At 41.8% G+C, this 16,625-nt stretch overlaps 1 long non-coding RNA gene across 4 annotated transcripts in view; it reads right to left on the bottom strand.

The window, feature by feature from the left end:
- LOC128904598 (uncharacterized) overlaps nt 1–16,400 on the bottom strand; it is a 36,391-nt gene extending 19,991 nt beyond the window's left edge. For 3 of the 4 annotated variants that reach the window (XR_008464551.1, XR_008464552.1, XR_008464554.1), the window contains exons 1-3: nt 16,201–16,390; nt 13,419–13,463; nt 12,261–12,394 (exon numbers count right to left, since the gene is read on the bottom strand). This is a non-coding gene — a long non-coding RNA (uncharacterized LOC128904598). Of the gene's footprint in view, nt 1–12,260; nt 12,395–13,418; nt 13,464–16,200 lie in introns of all 4 variants that reach the window. The other variant, XR_008464553.1, reaches the window with a different exon arrangement.
- Nucleotides 16,401–16,625: the final 225 nt, after the last annotated feature.

Below are 16,625 nucleotides of genomic sequence, written 5' to 3'. Positions count from 1 at the left end.
AATGGAAATATTTCTGACCTCTGGTTTGTTCAGATAGATACGGCCGTGGTCATGGTGCAACAGCAAAACCACTTTGTTGCAATCCTTATTCTGATGTTAATATGACAATTGAGGATTTCTAGTTATGAATAAATTGGCCACAGCTGTACTTCCTTTCTTTTATGAAGTACTTCACTGAGGCAGATTTACCTTGGGTTAAAAGATGGGCAGATGGCAGGGATATACAGGTCACATGCTCTTCAGCGCTGATAAAGGAACCCCTCCATGCCTATACATTGTCTGTCTCCTGCTGATTAAGGCTGAGAATAACTATAAAAGCACTCATTATATACTGAAATATCTGAATCAGATGAACATACTGCCTAAACTAATTATTATGTTCAATTTTATATACCCCCAGCGAAAAATAAACTTCCCGATTAAACAAAATGAAGCATTTGATCGTCCAAAGTATGAAAGCGACACAATCTGTTGGGTTTTTCTATTTTTCATATGCCCATGATCTTGTTTCCTCTAATTAACACCTTTGACTTTCAAATGGGTAGACTAGATGGCACCATCTAATCTAGGGTCCTGTCAGCAGATGTTGACAGTCCCAGATATTTCAGATGAGGAAGACAAAATCCTCCTCTTTGTGCAAAAATGAAATAGCCAGTCCATTTCCTTCTTTTAATGTTTGTTTTTAAGTCCCTGAATTATGATCATTTTTACCATCCTTCCTCTTTAGTCCTATGCATACAGTAGTATGTTTTAATTGAGGACATAAATGTCTTATAACCTCCTCCATCTGGTTCTACTCCTGGCCTCAGGATTATAGTCTAGTGTTGCATCCATTGCTACCCACTATCCATTCTGTATTTATTTAAATATGATCAGGTTTGTTTGGTTTTTTTTATGTTTGGATTGATTGAATGTCTCCTTGCTCTTGTATTATAATTAAAAATACAAGAAAAAGCAGCATCTTCCCTTTTTTTACTGTGTACTTCTACAGTTACCCATTCACTTCTTATCTAGATAATCCTAATTTCAATTTTATATGGAAATTTTGCCAGGTCATTCTTCCCAGTGGCTTCTAAATCCTTCTTTTCTGCTGCTCATTCTTTCTATATAATAATCAGGACTGAAATGTTACAAATAACCATACAACAGATTCATTTAGCATATAAATCCATACCTTCCTCCATGCCACTCCTAGGTTTGCACTGAAGTTTTCACTCAAAACTCTTTCTTTTTACCGGTTGCCATTAACTTTGAGCTCTGACATCTGTATAAGCGGTTCAGGCAATTCTTCCAAAATGCAATAGCCACATTAATTTTCATCTGACGCTCGGTGACCTAGCTTAGCTATCTCACTAGTGCTCTTCGGTCTTCTCTTGTTTTAATTATCCCAACCAATTTTGTCATACTGCAAACGTTGCCATCTTCATTCTTTTACAGACTGTGGATTATATTAATCACTGAGTACTGGTACTCAGCCTCAGGCCATCCCACCACTTCTTTTGACATTTCTTTATCTGTCTCACTATGTTTCTATAACAACTTCCTCTTCCTCCACAACAATTAGCTTTTTTTCACAGGTTCCTACAAAGATCTTCTTCAGAATGAAAATAATTTTTATTCATTTCTGTGAAAAATCTTGCATTTTCTTTGATGGAAAAATGTTTGTTCCTACCACATTACATCCACTTAGGTGTCTCATACCTGTTCGGAATTGTTTAATCCAATTTACCCAGCAGTGAAGCAAAGCTCACAAGGGCTGTAATCACAAGATTGTCCAGAGCACTTACAATCTGTTCAGCTGTCTAATACCTTTGCAGCGACTCGTTTCCCATTTGTGCTGTATCTCCCCGGAATAAAGACCACACCGGTGATGCAGGCAGAAGGCTGGGAGTCAACACTGGATTCTTGCTCTGGCTCTGCCAGTTCCTGGCAGTGCAACCTCAAGTAAGTTTTCTAACCTTTCTGCATCTCCCTCCTTTCTCCAATGCAGATGGTGTTTAACAACGTCACAGGAATAGATTTGACAGGTCTCTGTGTTTGTTTCAGTGCCGATTTCTGGGGGCTTGTTAGGTGTCTCCATCAGAGCATTACAAGTCGGGGCACATGAGCACAGAGCAAGCAGGGTGCCCTACTCCTCTGTACATCTCTGAACGCCCTTCCAGCTTTCCCAGGATTTCCTTTCTGGATGGGACAGGGAACACTTTGGGGGCATGCAGTGGAGGCTGGCTCTGCGGGGCTTCAAACCACCTGCCTGCGGGAGCAGACACATCTGGAAAAGCTACACATTAATTTTTTATGAAGCTTGATTATTAACATTTTGTAAAATGCTTGGGGATCCTTGGTAGGAAAATTTTACCACCTGCTAAGTATTAGCCTTCTATAAATATTTCCAAGCAGGGCACAGTTGCCAAACATTTTGGTTCAAGTTTAACCATTCTAATGCTGGGCTGGGGGGAATTTTCATGACAACCCAAATCTCCTTGCCAAACAAATGTTTTACACTGCTCATTTTTCTGGTCTTAATAGTCTTTTTCTGTCTTAATAGTCCCCATTGTCTCCTGCCCTAACCTGTCCTTTAAATGGTCATTTTAATCACGGATATAAACATTTTCTGTCAAATGTGTATCTTCTTTCTCAAAGCTAGAACAATATAGTCTTAGTATTAATGTGCCGGTATGCTGCAGATATTAGTTTCAAGGTCTTAACATATGTAATGTAATTAGAGAATCTGACTAATTTGTTCTGGTATTGTCATTTTAACACTCTATTTGTTTTCAACTTCATGAAGCATTGTATAGGACTCTAACTGCAGAAAGTCTGCGATAAATTACACCACTTGAATTTTGAATTTATTTACTCAGTCAGTAGCTTGTAGCAAAGTTTGTAGCAGTAATTCTATTGGGTAAATTATGGTTGTAACTTTTTGGCAGCTTTATTTAAAATATTAGTAGCTGACTTCAAAATTAGTGAAGCAATTTAGTTCCATTCAAAATGATGCAAGACCAATATGAAAATAGGAGAGAGTGAGCGTTTTAGAAATGTAGAACTATTACTATTTGAATACATATGTATTTAAATTTGTATTTAAATAAATACATCACAGAGACACAAGCCAATGCCAGTTGGTCCTCCTACAGTGTAAGCTGGCTTTGATCTCCATGTTCCCCGTATTTCTTTCCTTATTTCAGCAGAACTCTTGACTTTCTCTCTGCTAAGGCACCATCTAAATGGCTGACTTCAGAGCTAAGTTTTTTCTCTTCTTTTCCACATGCTGGTACTTGAATGAGAAAATATTATTCTGATTTTGTACTATATTTGTGTAGGACACTATTTTTCCTTATCTCAGTATGCTCTGGTAAAGACAGAAGAGTAAATTTTTGTTGTTGTTGTTTGACTGTTCATGCTGAATTCCTGGCAACCTGTAAAGAAGATCCAACTCAGGTCACTTTTCACTTAGCATCTCTTCCATAAGCGTACTAGGAAGACAGGGGTCAAAATACACGGAATTAGGTTAGGGAGTAATGTTTTCTTCATGTTGTACGTCCAGTCTACATGACCTGGAGATCCACCCTAAAGGCTTGGTGTTCTGCAGCAAGAAGCAGCAGCAAAGAAATCACTATCCAGGGCAGGCTACATGCTGAATTTGGTGGCGGATTCCTGGGTTAGTCTCTCTCCTGCATTATCTCCCCTTTGGAGGGAGGTCTTTTTACTGCAGTGGCTGAAAATGAGCCAGGCGTGCTTTCAGAGTTTATTTGAGTTTGATATCACCATACAGAATGTTGATTCAGTTAAACAGACAAAACAAAGTTTTCAGATACTTAAACACATATTTGATCTTACATATGAGAGATTCCAAGTTTAAGGAACAGACTGTAGACGTGATCTTTCAATGTGCTGCAGGATTGAACCTCAGGGGTTTAATATTGTGTGGGAACAAGGCTTTTTCTATGCTATTTCTCCTTCTCATAATATTTTCCAAAACATTTTGCCTATCTGTCGAAGAACGACAAAGGTGCTTAAAATTGACCCTGAGTCAAACAAAGAGAAAAAAAGATTTAATTTTTAGTCAAGAACTAAGTTTAATCAATTCTTTTCATCAGATTAATTTAAGAGTCTCATGAGCAATCTTCTGCTATATTTAGGGCTACTGTGTCATTTGTGTGACATGAAAAATCAAAGCATAGAGAGGAAAAGGTAAAATGAAAAATCAGGCAAATGCCTAATGTAGCATCTAAGAAACAGAGCAAACGATGTTACCAGACTCCTCTTATTTGAAGTGAGAGGTTAAACCTAAAAGAAAACAAAAAGCAGAAGTTCTTTTGAATATCTTTAACTTTTGATTTCAATTGCAATTCTAGTAAAACAAGGGTATGCTGAGTAACAGCAAACAGATCTGCTGAGCGTAACAGGACTGCTGAGACCTGTGACATTTTCACATTGAAGATGGAATCCCTTGAGTGTTGAAATTAAGTTTGTTAAATTGCAGTTAAACTGCCAGCATTTTTTTTTTTTTGCCTATCCACAGCAAATTATTTCTGTAAACACTTTCAGCATTGGGAAGCATGTTTCAGAGATGAGTGATAGTTATGAGTGCCATCCACAGACTTCAAAGTACAAGACCTGAGAATATTTTCTGTGCTGCAGCTGCTGTTAGCCGACAGTATCAGCTGTAAGGCTGGCCATTGCGGGGAACTGCAGCTTTCCAGAGCTCTGGAAAAAGCCAGGAGCTGGTGCAGAGAGCCAGGTTAAGCCATGGTGGTCAGTGAGATATCAGACAGGGAATGAATCAGATTTCACTCAAACGTCTTGGCTCTGTATGCTTACAGAACAAAGCCTGGGACCGAAAATAAAATGGACTAAGGGTATAACTTCACTGAAGATGGCAACGGACAGCACAGATATCTGAGTCAAATTTAACTAAGTGAGCTTTCAGCAGGGCAAATTAACCTATGCAGAACTTTGTGCTCTCATATACAACTAGCTCAGCATGTGAGCATGCTCTCAGAAATTTAGTCATAGCTCCTTTAGTTTATGAGGTTTAAACTAAGGTATATAATCTTGCAGCTGGGACATGCCGGATGCTTAGGGACCAACAGACATCCATTCCAGTTGTAGCAGTCGTGGCAGAAGCTCATGTGTTCAGTCAAAATGAGCTGGGTAGCTTCAGCAATTTAAATAATAAGTCTTCATTAATCCAGCTCATTTTCTAGAATGGTTTAGGAAATGATCACACGAGGGAGGTTGATTTTATCATTAGTATACCTAGCCTGACAGACAAGAAAGGGTTTAAAGATTCCTTGGAGAGACAAATGTTGTAGGCAAATTTGTGCCTGATGGTGCTGCCAGAACCAGCTTTCTAAGCCTGCTTCTCTACAAAACAGAGGGCATGCCAGAGTGATTGAGAAATGAGCGCCACCGCTAGTGACAAAGCTTTTGAGAAACTGAAGGAGTTGAGAGAGGCCTGTAAAAGTAATCCCAACATGAAGATTTCTGCCATGGGCTCCAAGAATGGCAGTGGCAGAGTCCTTTTGAGTGTCTCAAGTGTCAACAAAATGCCAGTGCCCTCAAAAGGAGAGGGAGTCAGTGGCAGACAGCCCTGCAGCTAGAGAGGTTCACGCTCTCATTCCCAAGAGTTCAGTTTTAGCTGAAAGTGATTGCCAGCCACAGGGACCTGGGAAACAGTACTTTAAAGAGGGATATTCAGCTACAGATAAGGGATTTGCAAGTCAAGTGTAAACCTAGAAAAGTTCTGGGGTGTGGAGGCATGCTCTCCTGTTTAACAACAGGGCCGTGGTTCAAAGTCCATTTGTCAGATTTTACGTGAATTAGGCAGATTAAAAGCAACAGTAAAAACAGAATACAGACTGTGATTGTCAAAACTGCTCTTACAAACAAGTTTCTTACAAAACGTAATTAAAACTATTTACATACCGTGCCACCTGCCCAGCACATCATACTGTCTTAACTGATAATCTTTATCACGCTAGAGTTGGGGGAAGCTCTTATTGCCAGATGGATGCTTAAAGACACTGGAGTGGTCATTTTTAAGATGTTACTGAGAAATGGTAAAATGGATAGAGGAAACTCATTCAGGGATTGAAAACTCTAAGAAAAGGACTAGAGATTTGTCCTGATCTTAAACAAAAGATGCCATTAAGGAAGTGGTAAGTCTTGTCACATGGCACAGCAAGTACCTGTTCCCAATGCAAAGGAGAAACAAACTTGCACGTCCTGGCTGGAAAAGGAAAATATACAATCAGCAGTCCCTTACTGATAGATGTGTATTTAGAGTATTCTCATTTTCCTGAGACAGCGTTGCTAGAAAAGATAACAGCTTAGAAAGATGACATCCCAAATTTGATTTGATATGCTAGGCCTGGTATACCCGATATAGTGATGTCTGACATTTATCAGGTTCGTGTTTAACCATTCTGCTCTGAAATACAAGTTTGGCCATATAACCATAACCTCCATTATCTCCAGCCTCTGAAGGCTAGCAGAAAATATGTTAAAGAATATACAGGAACAGATGTCAATTCTGATCCGTACTTGGTACTGCTAAATAACGGAGCGGTACCAACCAACCAACATGACCTGTTACTTGCTGACATTTTATTCAACAGAAAACTGAAAACACAAGTGCCTGCTCTTGAGCACCTATTAGGAACTCATGTCAAAGTCATGGCAACCAGCAGACATATGGGAAAAAAGACGGGGTGGGGGAGAAGGTAAAAGAGAAACATAATCTGGGGTACTGGGAGCTGTCACCATTTTGTAAAAAACAACCGTGAGAATATCTATAATGAAAAGCAATGACTGCAAACAGCAAAATGTCACAAGAAATATCCTGTGGTCAAAGAAAAACTTGACACGCCAGGTGGACGTATGCAGAGGAATAAGTGACACTTTCTCCAAAGGAGAAGTACTGACACAGCCATTTTACCTGAGAAATTCTGACAGTCAACAGCCGCAGCTGGTTGAGATGAATTAGTTTCAGGACACGGCACAACTGGAACTAACAGACTTGCTGCCATCTGACAGCAAGAGTATTGATACTGTGGGAGAGATTTCCAATTCCATGAATCAGTGCAGAGTACCTCAGAGACTAATTGAACGTGTGCTTGTTCATTAAGTTAGATTAAGTTAGTATCTGAACTTCCTTATTATGTTAATGTTTAATTTCAGGATGCAGAGGGAAGTTGCTGAGAACCATGTCTTTAAGAGGCTCTGGCTTGAACCAGTTGTTAAATAAATCTACAAAGTGCAATGCTCTTGTTAAGGCAGATGCCTATCAACCTCCATGGTGCCTGCTGGTCGCAGGACAACCCAGACATATGGAAGAGACATCTTTTTCATTTCTGCGGAAAGTGAAAGCCAGACCAGGAAAAAATAATACATTTCTCACTGCTTTTTAGAATGCTAGTAATTTTCTCCTTTTCTTTTAGGGCACCCATTACTATATTAATGGAATAGTTTAAAGCATCCCCTCTGAAAGATCAGAGGCAAAACATCCCTATTTTTTATAAAGAAATCCTAGGAACTTTGCTGCCTCCCCAGCATATCCAGAGTAATTATGCCCCAGAAACACCTATATCTGTGGACTAGCTGTAAATGAAGCCCAGATAACTAGCTCAGATGTAGACCTCTATACTATTGGTCTCTAAAGCTACATGAGATGATTCGTATTAGAAAGTCACAAGATGAGAAAACAGAATTAATGATCACTTGCCAAAATCTTGATTTACTTGACCAGCTGGGCACTGGCTGTAGCTATACAGCAGAGGTAATAATAGTGTGTTTCCCTATATATATTCCATTCCTGGTATGCATGTCCTTCACATTCTTGAGTTGACATGCTTCCGGACAGGTACAACTACTCTGGGCCACATCTGCTCTGTGATTATCTTCATACTTCCAAACAAAGGCACCAAAGGAGGGACAACACAACCACCACCAGGCCTAGTAGTACGAGTCACAGCTTTTCCACTCATGATAGGATTTACCCATTGTTCTGACAATTACTGTAAATAAGTACTTAGCAGTTTAATTATTAGATATCAATGCTAAGTTACAAGATTTTTAGATAGTGTCTCCTCTCATGTGAAAAAAAAAACACTTGATCCTGTTTTTTTCGTAATGGAAAGAATCAGTTATTATGACTGAACTCGGTCTAAGAGTTGTCCTTTATCCAAAACTGTAATGATTGAGCACAGGCACACCCAAAGCCTGTGGGTGTGGAGCACGTAATGGACACCATGGTATTTCTAAATCGTCCTCAAAGAGAACCCAAACAGCAAGGGAGTCTGAGGGATTTGAATGACATGTAGTGACAGCATGGTGAGGACGCCAGTTTGTATTCCTGCTCTGGGCTGGCCTCGGAGATGCTTCTCTATTCCTGTGCTTGTTACAGCACAGAGGTTTAGGTGGACTGTGAGCAACAGGGATGGCTCTAAATTAGCCTAAAAACACTGCACTGTAAGTGGGTAGTTCAGAGTCTGAGTGACAGGCAACATAGCTATCTGTTCCATAGGCTGGGGAAGACAAGAGATGTTAAAGTAGATCCTCCTTTCTTCATCATCAGAGCTCTAATTTTCTTAAGTCCCTTGTAAGGAAGCCAATACATTGAATCCAGAGCCCAGCTCTAGAGCGACTGAAGCAGAAATTATTTAGAATTCATCAAAAAGTGTTGCTTCTGGCTCTTGTCCTCACAGAAAACATAATTACTCCTAAAGCTTTGTCCCCCTTAACTCACAGTAAAAGTATAATCTTCAGATTATATTTGGCACCTTCTGCTAGGTGCTTTTTTGTTACTTGTGTTAAGGATATCACCAGCATCAGGCAGTGCTGCTGATTACAAGTCATCATCCATAAAATTCATACTAAGTTAGAATAGGTATTCACAGTTCTTTAAAAAGCATTTATATATTTCGATGATCTTTGGTTTTCCTCTGCTCCTATGATAACATATGGATTTTACATAAGCAAAGGAGCAGAGAGATGTGTTCGATGTTGCTGTACACCTGGAGCTGTGAGAAAACTGGGGGCAAAGTCTTGTCTCCAGACAAGCACTGGTGGCCAAAAAACCCTGAAGCTGAGCATACTGGCCTCAGGTATAAACAGTGACCAAAGCGTCACCAGGGACTACACTTTACTACAAGGTAAATAACAACTTGTTCACCTGTGTGTCAATCTCCTGTCCTAACATCAAGATCCTCCTCCTACTTCTTCCAACCTCCTGTTACATTCTCCAATGACATCCCAATAGTGAGAGCAAATAGGGCAGCAGTCCTGAAAATAGCCTCACACATAGCACAAAAATGCCTTTTCCCAAAGAAAAAAATATTTTCCCTTTGTGGAAGTATCTTTTGCCTCCTAAATGAAAAGGCCCCAAGCTACTCATAAAAATCTCTGCTGAGATTAGAACCATGCATAGCACACAGGTGATCATCTGGGGAGTATGGCTTGAATTTCTTCAAAATAAGGGTGCTCTTGAGCCCACAAAGGAAGAGATCAAAGAGATACTATGGGCTGGGTTTAGAGAGAGCTATTACAGAGGGTGGTTTTGTTTTTTCTCTCTCTGCTGCCTCCAAACTTCACTTTCACAACAGCTTTTTAGCTACAGCCAGAGTATCAGGCTCCCAGCACAATGCTGTATGCAGTGGACGCTGCCTGGGACGAGAATGCCCACGGCTTTGGATGGCTGCCAGAGTGCTGCTGACAACATAAGCCATAGGAAAAAAGGATATTTTTCTCACAGTTTCTCCCTCTGTCAGACCTGAATAGAATTTCATGGGACACAGAAAAGCATACATCTTTGCCCTCTAGGACTTTTTCCCTGCTAAATTTCAAAGATCTGTTGCAAACAATCTATGAATTGGATTTCTGAAGGCAAAAGATTTACAAGAAGCTTTCTCAATGGTAACTTGGCTGGTCCGAATCAGGAAGTCGATACAAACTCCTTCCATTGCAGGTGGTTTTGTTCTTGACGGATAAAAGAGCCTCAAAGTCTGGGTGTGAATAATCACGCAGTGTCAGCATAACACTTCAGAAAGGGAAAGCGTAAGGAAGAGGGAAAAGGAAGCGGGAAGTGACTAAGAAGCCAGGCAGAGCGGTCTCTGCTCTCCTCTGTGAAGCTATACCCCATCTGAAAAAAAAAAGCAGGCTAAGAAAACCAGGAGGAAAGGAAAAAAAGCTAGATGACAGGCAGGAAGTCGGAATACTTGGCAAATAATTATTTACAGAATTAATATTCTCTTCTAAAGTTATAAAATGTGGTAAGCTTGGCTTACCCGGAGGCTATAGGATAAGTGGTAAAGCCATAGCTGTGTCTTAGAAGCCTCCAACTGTGAGCCTTGTCAGCTTTTGGATTGTATTACCACACATTAATAGAAATAGTGATCTGGGAAATGCAGTAAGAAAAAATAGGTATCTCAAACCTCATAAATAGGGCTTGGAAAATAAATTGGTGGCAGAATGAGGACAAAATAAAGCAGAAAGTTAGAATGAAAAATGAAACATAGGATGAAACTAAAAGGCTGAGAATACAAGAAATGCCCTAATGGGTCCACCTAGCCCTGCTTACCCAACAGGGGAAAGACTGAGATCAATAGTGTGGCCTTCCTGGGTGAGAAGATTCTTTGCATTTCAGCTATGCTGACTCTTGTGATTTCCCCGAATGTGGAGAAGCTGACTGCATAATTTATAATGAAAGACTGTATTTACACCTTTAAAAATTAAAATGGAGCAGTGGCAGTAAGAGATAGTTTAGAAAGTGCATGAAAGCCCAGCCACTATCTGCAGTCAGTTCCCCTTCCCCGGCATCTACATTTGTTGTACTAGGGATGCTCCGTGGCACACCCCTGCCTATTCCTTCCAGTGTTTGTTTATAATGATGTGTCATCCCTGAAATGCTGTAACTCCTTTTTGAACCTGATGATGCTATTTGTGTCCATAGCCTCCTGTGGCAGCAAGTTCTCAAAGTTCACTATCCAGGGTGTGTGTGTATTTTTTTTTAAAAGTACTTTCATGTATCTGTCTTAAACTACCTTCCCACTTGTTTTACTGAGCGCCCCTTAGTTGGGTATTGCTGGATTTGGTGAACAACAGTTCTGCCTTCACCTTATCTACCACATTCACGATTTTGTAAACGTCAACGTCTCCTCTGCCAATTGACAAGTCCCAGCCTTTTTCCCATTCCTGGCAAGGCAGATGGCTCATCCTTGGTTTCTTTTCGTTGCCCTTTTCTTTCTGTTCTGTTCTTTTCTTTCTGTTCTTTTCTTTCTGTTCCTTTGTGTCCTTCTGGAGATGGGGAGGCCTGAAACACCCCAGCCCTACAGCTGGGTGCATCAGAGCTTTATATGGAGGCAAAATGACACCTTCTGCCTGGTTTTCATGCTTGTCCTGATACATCCAATATTTTACTGGCTTTTTTTGACTGACACTGCACCCTGCAGCAATGGTTTCAGAGAACTGCCAGAGTCTGAGGCCAGAGCCAGTTCCAAGTTCAGCATCACACAGAAATAGTGTAGATGAGGATTTCCTCTAGACACAGTATTCCTTGCCATTTATCTACACCAAACCTCCTCTGAGTGCTTACTCAGCTTTGTGGGGCTGTTCTGGAGTTCTCAACTATTAGGGTGGCACCCATCTACTCCAAAGAGCTTAATATGCTTCTACAAAAGATAGTAGGAGGGTGAGAAATGCAAGAGAGAAGAAAAGAAAGATATGAAAGGAAAATGTGTTTGGGTGTTTATTATTTCAGTGCTAGTACACAGCAGGTTTTATCCCCTGTACATCTTGTAAGATCTTTTTAATTTAAAAACATTCAAAAGAAGGATCACGGAGAGATCTCCTCCACAATTCTTATTATATAATCCATACCCATCAATGAGGAAAAGCTGCAACGGGGCAGAAAAGAAATAAGCATCTCCAGTAATCCAATCAAGATTGTTCACAGGTACACAGTACACGGGGAAGGGGAAAATAACCATAACGGCAAGGAACAGCTAAAAAAGAAACTCCATTAAGTAGGGGTTTGTGTAATTTTTAAGTTTCCCCCTCTCTTTTGATGTTGCCAGCTGTTCCTACCTGGGACTGTTTCACCTTTGGATTTTGAAGGATGACCGTGAGCTTCTTTGGCAGTACCAGATCGGCTCAGCTTTGGTTTAGTTTATTACCTATCTTCAGTAAGGTTACTGTAATTTATGTTTAATTATTACTACGGTCAAATTACAGATTAGGAACATGACTTTTTTCCTTACCATTCCTTGACCAAGACCTGGCTGATTGCCGCTCTCTCCCAGCTGGGTGGCTGGCGAAGGTGATGTGGTCACCATGTCTGCAGAGCAGTGAAACAGAATTCCTCATTCAAAAGCGGCAGCTCTCAGATGGTTGCCTGCGGAAATGACGTTGGTGTTTTGCCATGTTCACATATACATACAAGCTTGTAGCTTTCCCAGGAACTTTTGAACCCAGGGGTCAATTTCAACAGAATTAGATGGGGGCAAGGTACAGATCCCAGTGATAAGCGCCAACTGTCCTTTGAAGATAGAAGGCTGCAGAAAAGAGAGAGACCTGATATTGTCTTCAGCGAGGAAGGGTGGCAGTGAAAGTCTACTTCCCATGGAACAATGGAGAATTGACACCATGGAGGAACTTAAAAAAAAAACTCCACTAAGGAGAAAATGCAGCTGAAGATTTATCTTCCTAGACAAACTTCATTTACCTGTTAAGACATGCATTTGTGGGAAACGCGGCCTCCTTAATTATGGTGTGGCATGAGTTTGTGCAATATGCTACACCTAAGCTCCGCAGCTGCAGGGTGCCCTGACATACAGTAGAATTCCAAGTTGAGTTAATCATATACTTTTGTAAGAAGTTAGTTAGAGCAATTCCAGGTTGGCTGATGGCTTTTTAGGGTTCCTTTGACTGACACTTTTTACAAGGATTGAAAATGTCTGTGTCTGTCATGATCAAAACGTCATCTCTTTTCATTGCAACCAAAATACATTTCTATTGCTCAAAATACGAACTATTTTCAGTTCATAGAATTTGCACTCCTAAGCAATATGGCACAGTTTGTCAGAAATCTGGTAGGCCTCCAATATTCTCTCTTACAAAGTACTAGCAGTTCATACTCATCTTCAGTGTCAGTACGATCGTCAAACCTTGTAAGAGGGAATGAATTAACACCGGGGTTACAAATCAAAGTACCTGGGGTCCCGTGTTCTACTTGGAATCTGAGGCACAGAATTCAGTGCTTCCTACACCTTTTGGATTATAGAACACTGTCAAACCCTTAAAATTTCTTGTTCATCATCACATACCTTTTACCTCACGCTTTTAAGTGAAAACACTATAAATGCTGTTCGGATGTAACTGATAACTATGGTTCCATAAACAACCTTTGAACAATTTACCTGTCCAGTGGCTCGCCAACAGCATACAGACCATATGTGCACACCCTGCGAAGACAACAGCCAAAGAAAACTTGAGAACCCCATGAAATTTTAAGAAATGGGTTTTCCAGTGCCCAAGCCCGCACTCAGCTATTTCTTAAGACTTGAAAATAAACTTTTGAATTAAACAATAGCGGGTTGCCTAAAAACACACCACCTTAACCTGGCAGTTCCAAATCTGACAGACAGGCAGCTCAAACATGCGCAGTGGTTTGGGGAGGGCTACCAGGGATTGTAAAGCGTTTCCTTCCTGTGAACAGCCAGTGCCTTTTTCTTCTTATTTCCCTACGAAGAAGTCCCTCTCCCAGCCTTGAAATGATGGATGCCCTGAACTGTTTTCAGACCAACCATTAACCTTGTAAGCAAATCATTCCAGGTCTCAAGTGTAAAGTTTCTTCTGCTTGTATTTCAAATGTTATTGATACAAACTTTTTAATAAGATGTTAGATGTGCCTATTTCAGAATTTAACCTCAAGCTTTTAAGTTAAACCCAGAATCTATAAGGAGATGTATTGGATACATGGGTGAAAATCAAGAATGCCTGCCTGAGAAAGGGAATGACTACTTTCAAACTTGTGGCTGAACATGATCACAAACATACCTCTATATGCATGGCTTGGATGGTCATATATTGGGTATTGGCTGCTGGCAAACTTGGCAAACCAATGCTCGTATTTTCTTGAGCCCATTCAATCTGAAACTGAGTTACAGCATAGCTCTCATTTGTTCTAGTAATTGCTGAGGTAGTGGTATCCTTGCCGCTTCTGCTGGTTCAGTATGCAACTTTTTATGATACAGATCTGCACACAAATCCTAGTTCAGACAGATTCTTCTCATGCGACTGAAACGGTAGGTAGCACCCGTTTTCCCTCTCCCCCTGCACCGAATGTGGACAACTGGCACATTTGTCGGCTTTGATAATTTGCCTTGCCTCTTGCCAGCCTAAGCAATGAATGCTAGAGCTGCTCTAACAAGCATGTCTTCTTTGCTCCAGAATGGAAAAAAAAAAAAAAAAGTGGTAAGCTCAGCCCACCAGATGAAAAAAGCAACTGCTACACTCCTTACTGGAAGGTAGCAGGACCCTTTAAGTAGGCTAGATGCCACAGAATGAACCCCCTCTCTTAGGGAAAGCCCATTTTTTTGTGTGTGTCTTGCAAACACACCACAACCTTCCCACAACAGCTCTAACTCTCCAACCTGTGCTCTGAGACCTTGTCCATTAGCAGACAAAGCACGTTTATGTGCTGCATCATGTCAAAATGGAGACAACTGCCCTCCAAGACTCTTAAAGGGTTTGCTCTAACACAGTATTTTGGCCCAAAGGCCCCCACATATTATGTTTGGCATTCCTTGTTTTCATTTCAGTTTAGGGTCACACCTGGGTGATGTGGCCTGGTGTGACTCTTGTCACCCAGAGGAAGGCGAGACCTCTGTGAAGTGACACTGCTACAGCAGCAAAAGCATTTACCTCAGCTCAGGAAGGGATCTGTTACGTGCGTTTTTCTTCCTTGTCCATTTTTGCAGTTTTTCTAGTTAACTTCTAATAATGGCTCTGCATACAGTCAGATGACAACTTCTGCTCAAAATATAAGCGAACCATAATATCACTCACCCATAGTCCAAAACTTACTACTGTCAGGCCTATGTGGTACACAGCCTGATGGCCTCACAAGAGGAAAAAATGGTTGCTCACATGTTTATCTGTGTGAAATTTAGGGAACAATCTAAATATATGGGCTTTTTGTTTGTATTCCAAATAGCAGATGGTGTTTAAAATACTTTTTAAAGGTTTGTATGGCATAGAGTACAGCCTTATGGGGACATCTCTCACCTTATATGCTACCATTTTGCAGGAGATAATTATTCTCATGGCTTTTCTTGATTTATTTTTTCTTTTGAATTTGTCTAGAGACAGGAACAAGCTGTTCTCGGTGAAGTGTCATCAGCTCTGCATTTTAAAGCTAACCTTTAAACCATTTCATCAGATAATTCTGCTTTGACAGGTTTTTTCTGTGTGTGGGGAACAACTGTATAATTTACCTTTGTTAACGAGTTTTAAGAAGTTGCATGCTTGCTAAAGTGCTTCGGCAAAAATAAATACCTTGTAATCTGCAACAGTTCCTGACTAATTCCTTCAAAAGAGCCTTGCTTTCTTCTACAAACCATCCAGTCTGAAGTTTGGAAAAGCACACATGTGCAACTTACATCTGTCTTTCGTACACAGTTTTCTGTATGATGTTAAAAATCACACAAAAGAATACATCGGGTAAGTACTTAGCGTTTTAAAACTCATTGGATGCCTCTGACATCGTTTTCAAGTAGCTATTAAGAGAGACAGCCACCAGTTACTTGCCCAACTGGACGGGTGTATCTAAGAGCAGTTCTAAAAGGTTGTTTTAATTCACTACTTGTAGGGCTAGTAAGATGACTGCTTTCCCAGTAACAAAGGGGGTTCAAATCGTGCTACACAAAATACTTACACCCTTTTGAGGAAACAAAACAAGAAAGCACTTTACCGACGCCTGGACAAAGCTCCACAAGCCCAGTTTCGCACAGAGCTTCTTTATTCCTACAGCCCGGTGCGTGAAATCGGCGACAGTCGCCCCTCACCACAGAGACAACGGGTCCGCCGGCAGCCCCGGCGCCGTACACCTTTACCTCAGCGGCGGCCTCCGCGCCCCGCCGACGGACCGGTGGGTCCCCCCTCTCCCCTCCCCGCAGCGGCCTACGCGCCCCAACGCACCCCGCCTCCAGGAGCGGCGCTCCCCCGCACACCCCGCAGCCTCGGCGCGGCGGGAACATCGGCCCCTCCGCCGCCGGCTCCACGGCAGCCGCTGGCGCTCAGCGGTTCGGCGGGAGCAGACGATGGCGTCCGGTACCTGCGCTCCCCCCAGGCCTGGCTCTGCCGCGCCCTCACGCACCGCAACAGCCGACCGCCCCGCCAAGCCCCCTCCCCGCGCCATGACATCACCACACGCCTGCGCACACCGGGCCGACCCCCCTCATACACTCGCGTGGTGGGCGTGGCCCCGCGCGCCGTTCTGGCGGGGCGAAAGCGGGGAGGGTGGGGTAGGGGAAGAAAAGGCAGCGGAAGCGAACACAGCCCCCCGCGTGCGTGCTTGCGTGCGTGCCGCGTCTGCTCGGCTCGCCGGCGCGCGCGCGCCCGCC

Source organism: Rissa tridactyla, chromosome 1 (assembly GCF_028500815.1).
Source record: "Rissa tridactyla isolate bRisTri1 chromosome 1, bRisTri1.patW.cur.20221130, whole genome shotgun sequence".
Taxonomy (NCBI): Eukaryota; Metazoa; Chordata; class Aves; order Charadriiformes; family Laridae; genus Rissa; species Rissa tridactyla.
Note: the sequence above shows the minus strand (reverse complement) of the source record. Positions and strands in the feature narration are given on the sequence as shown.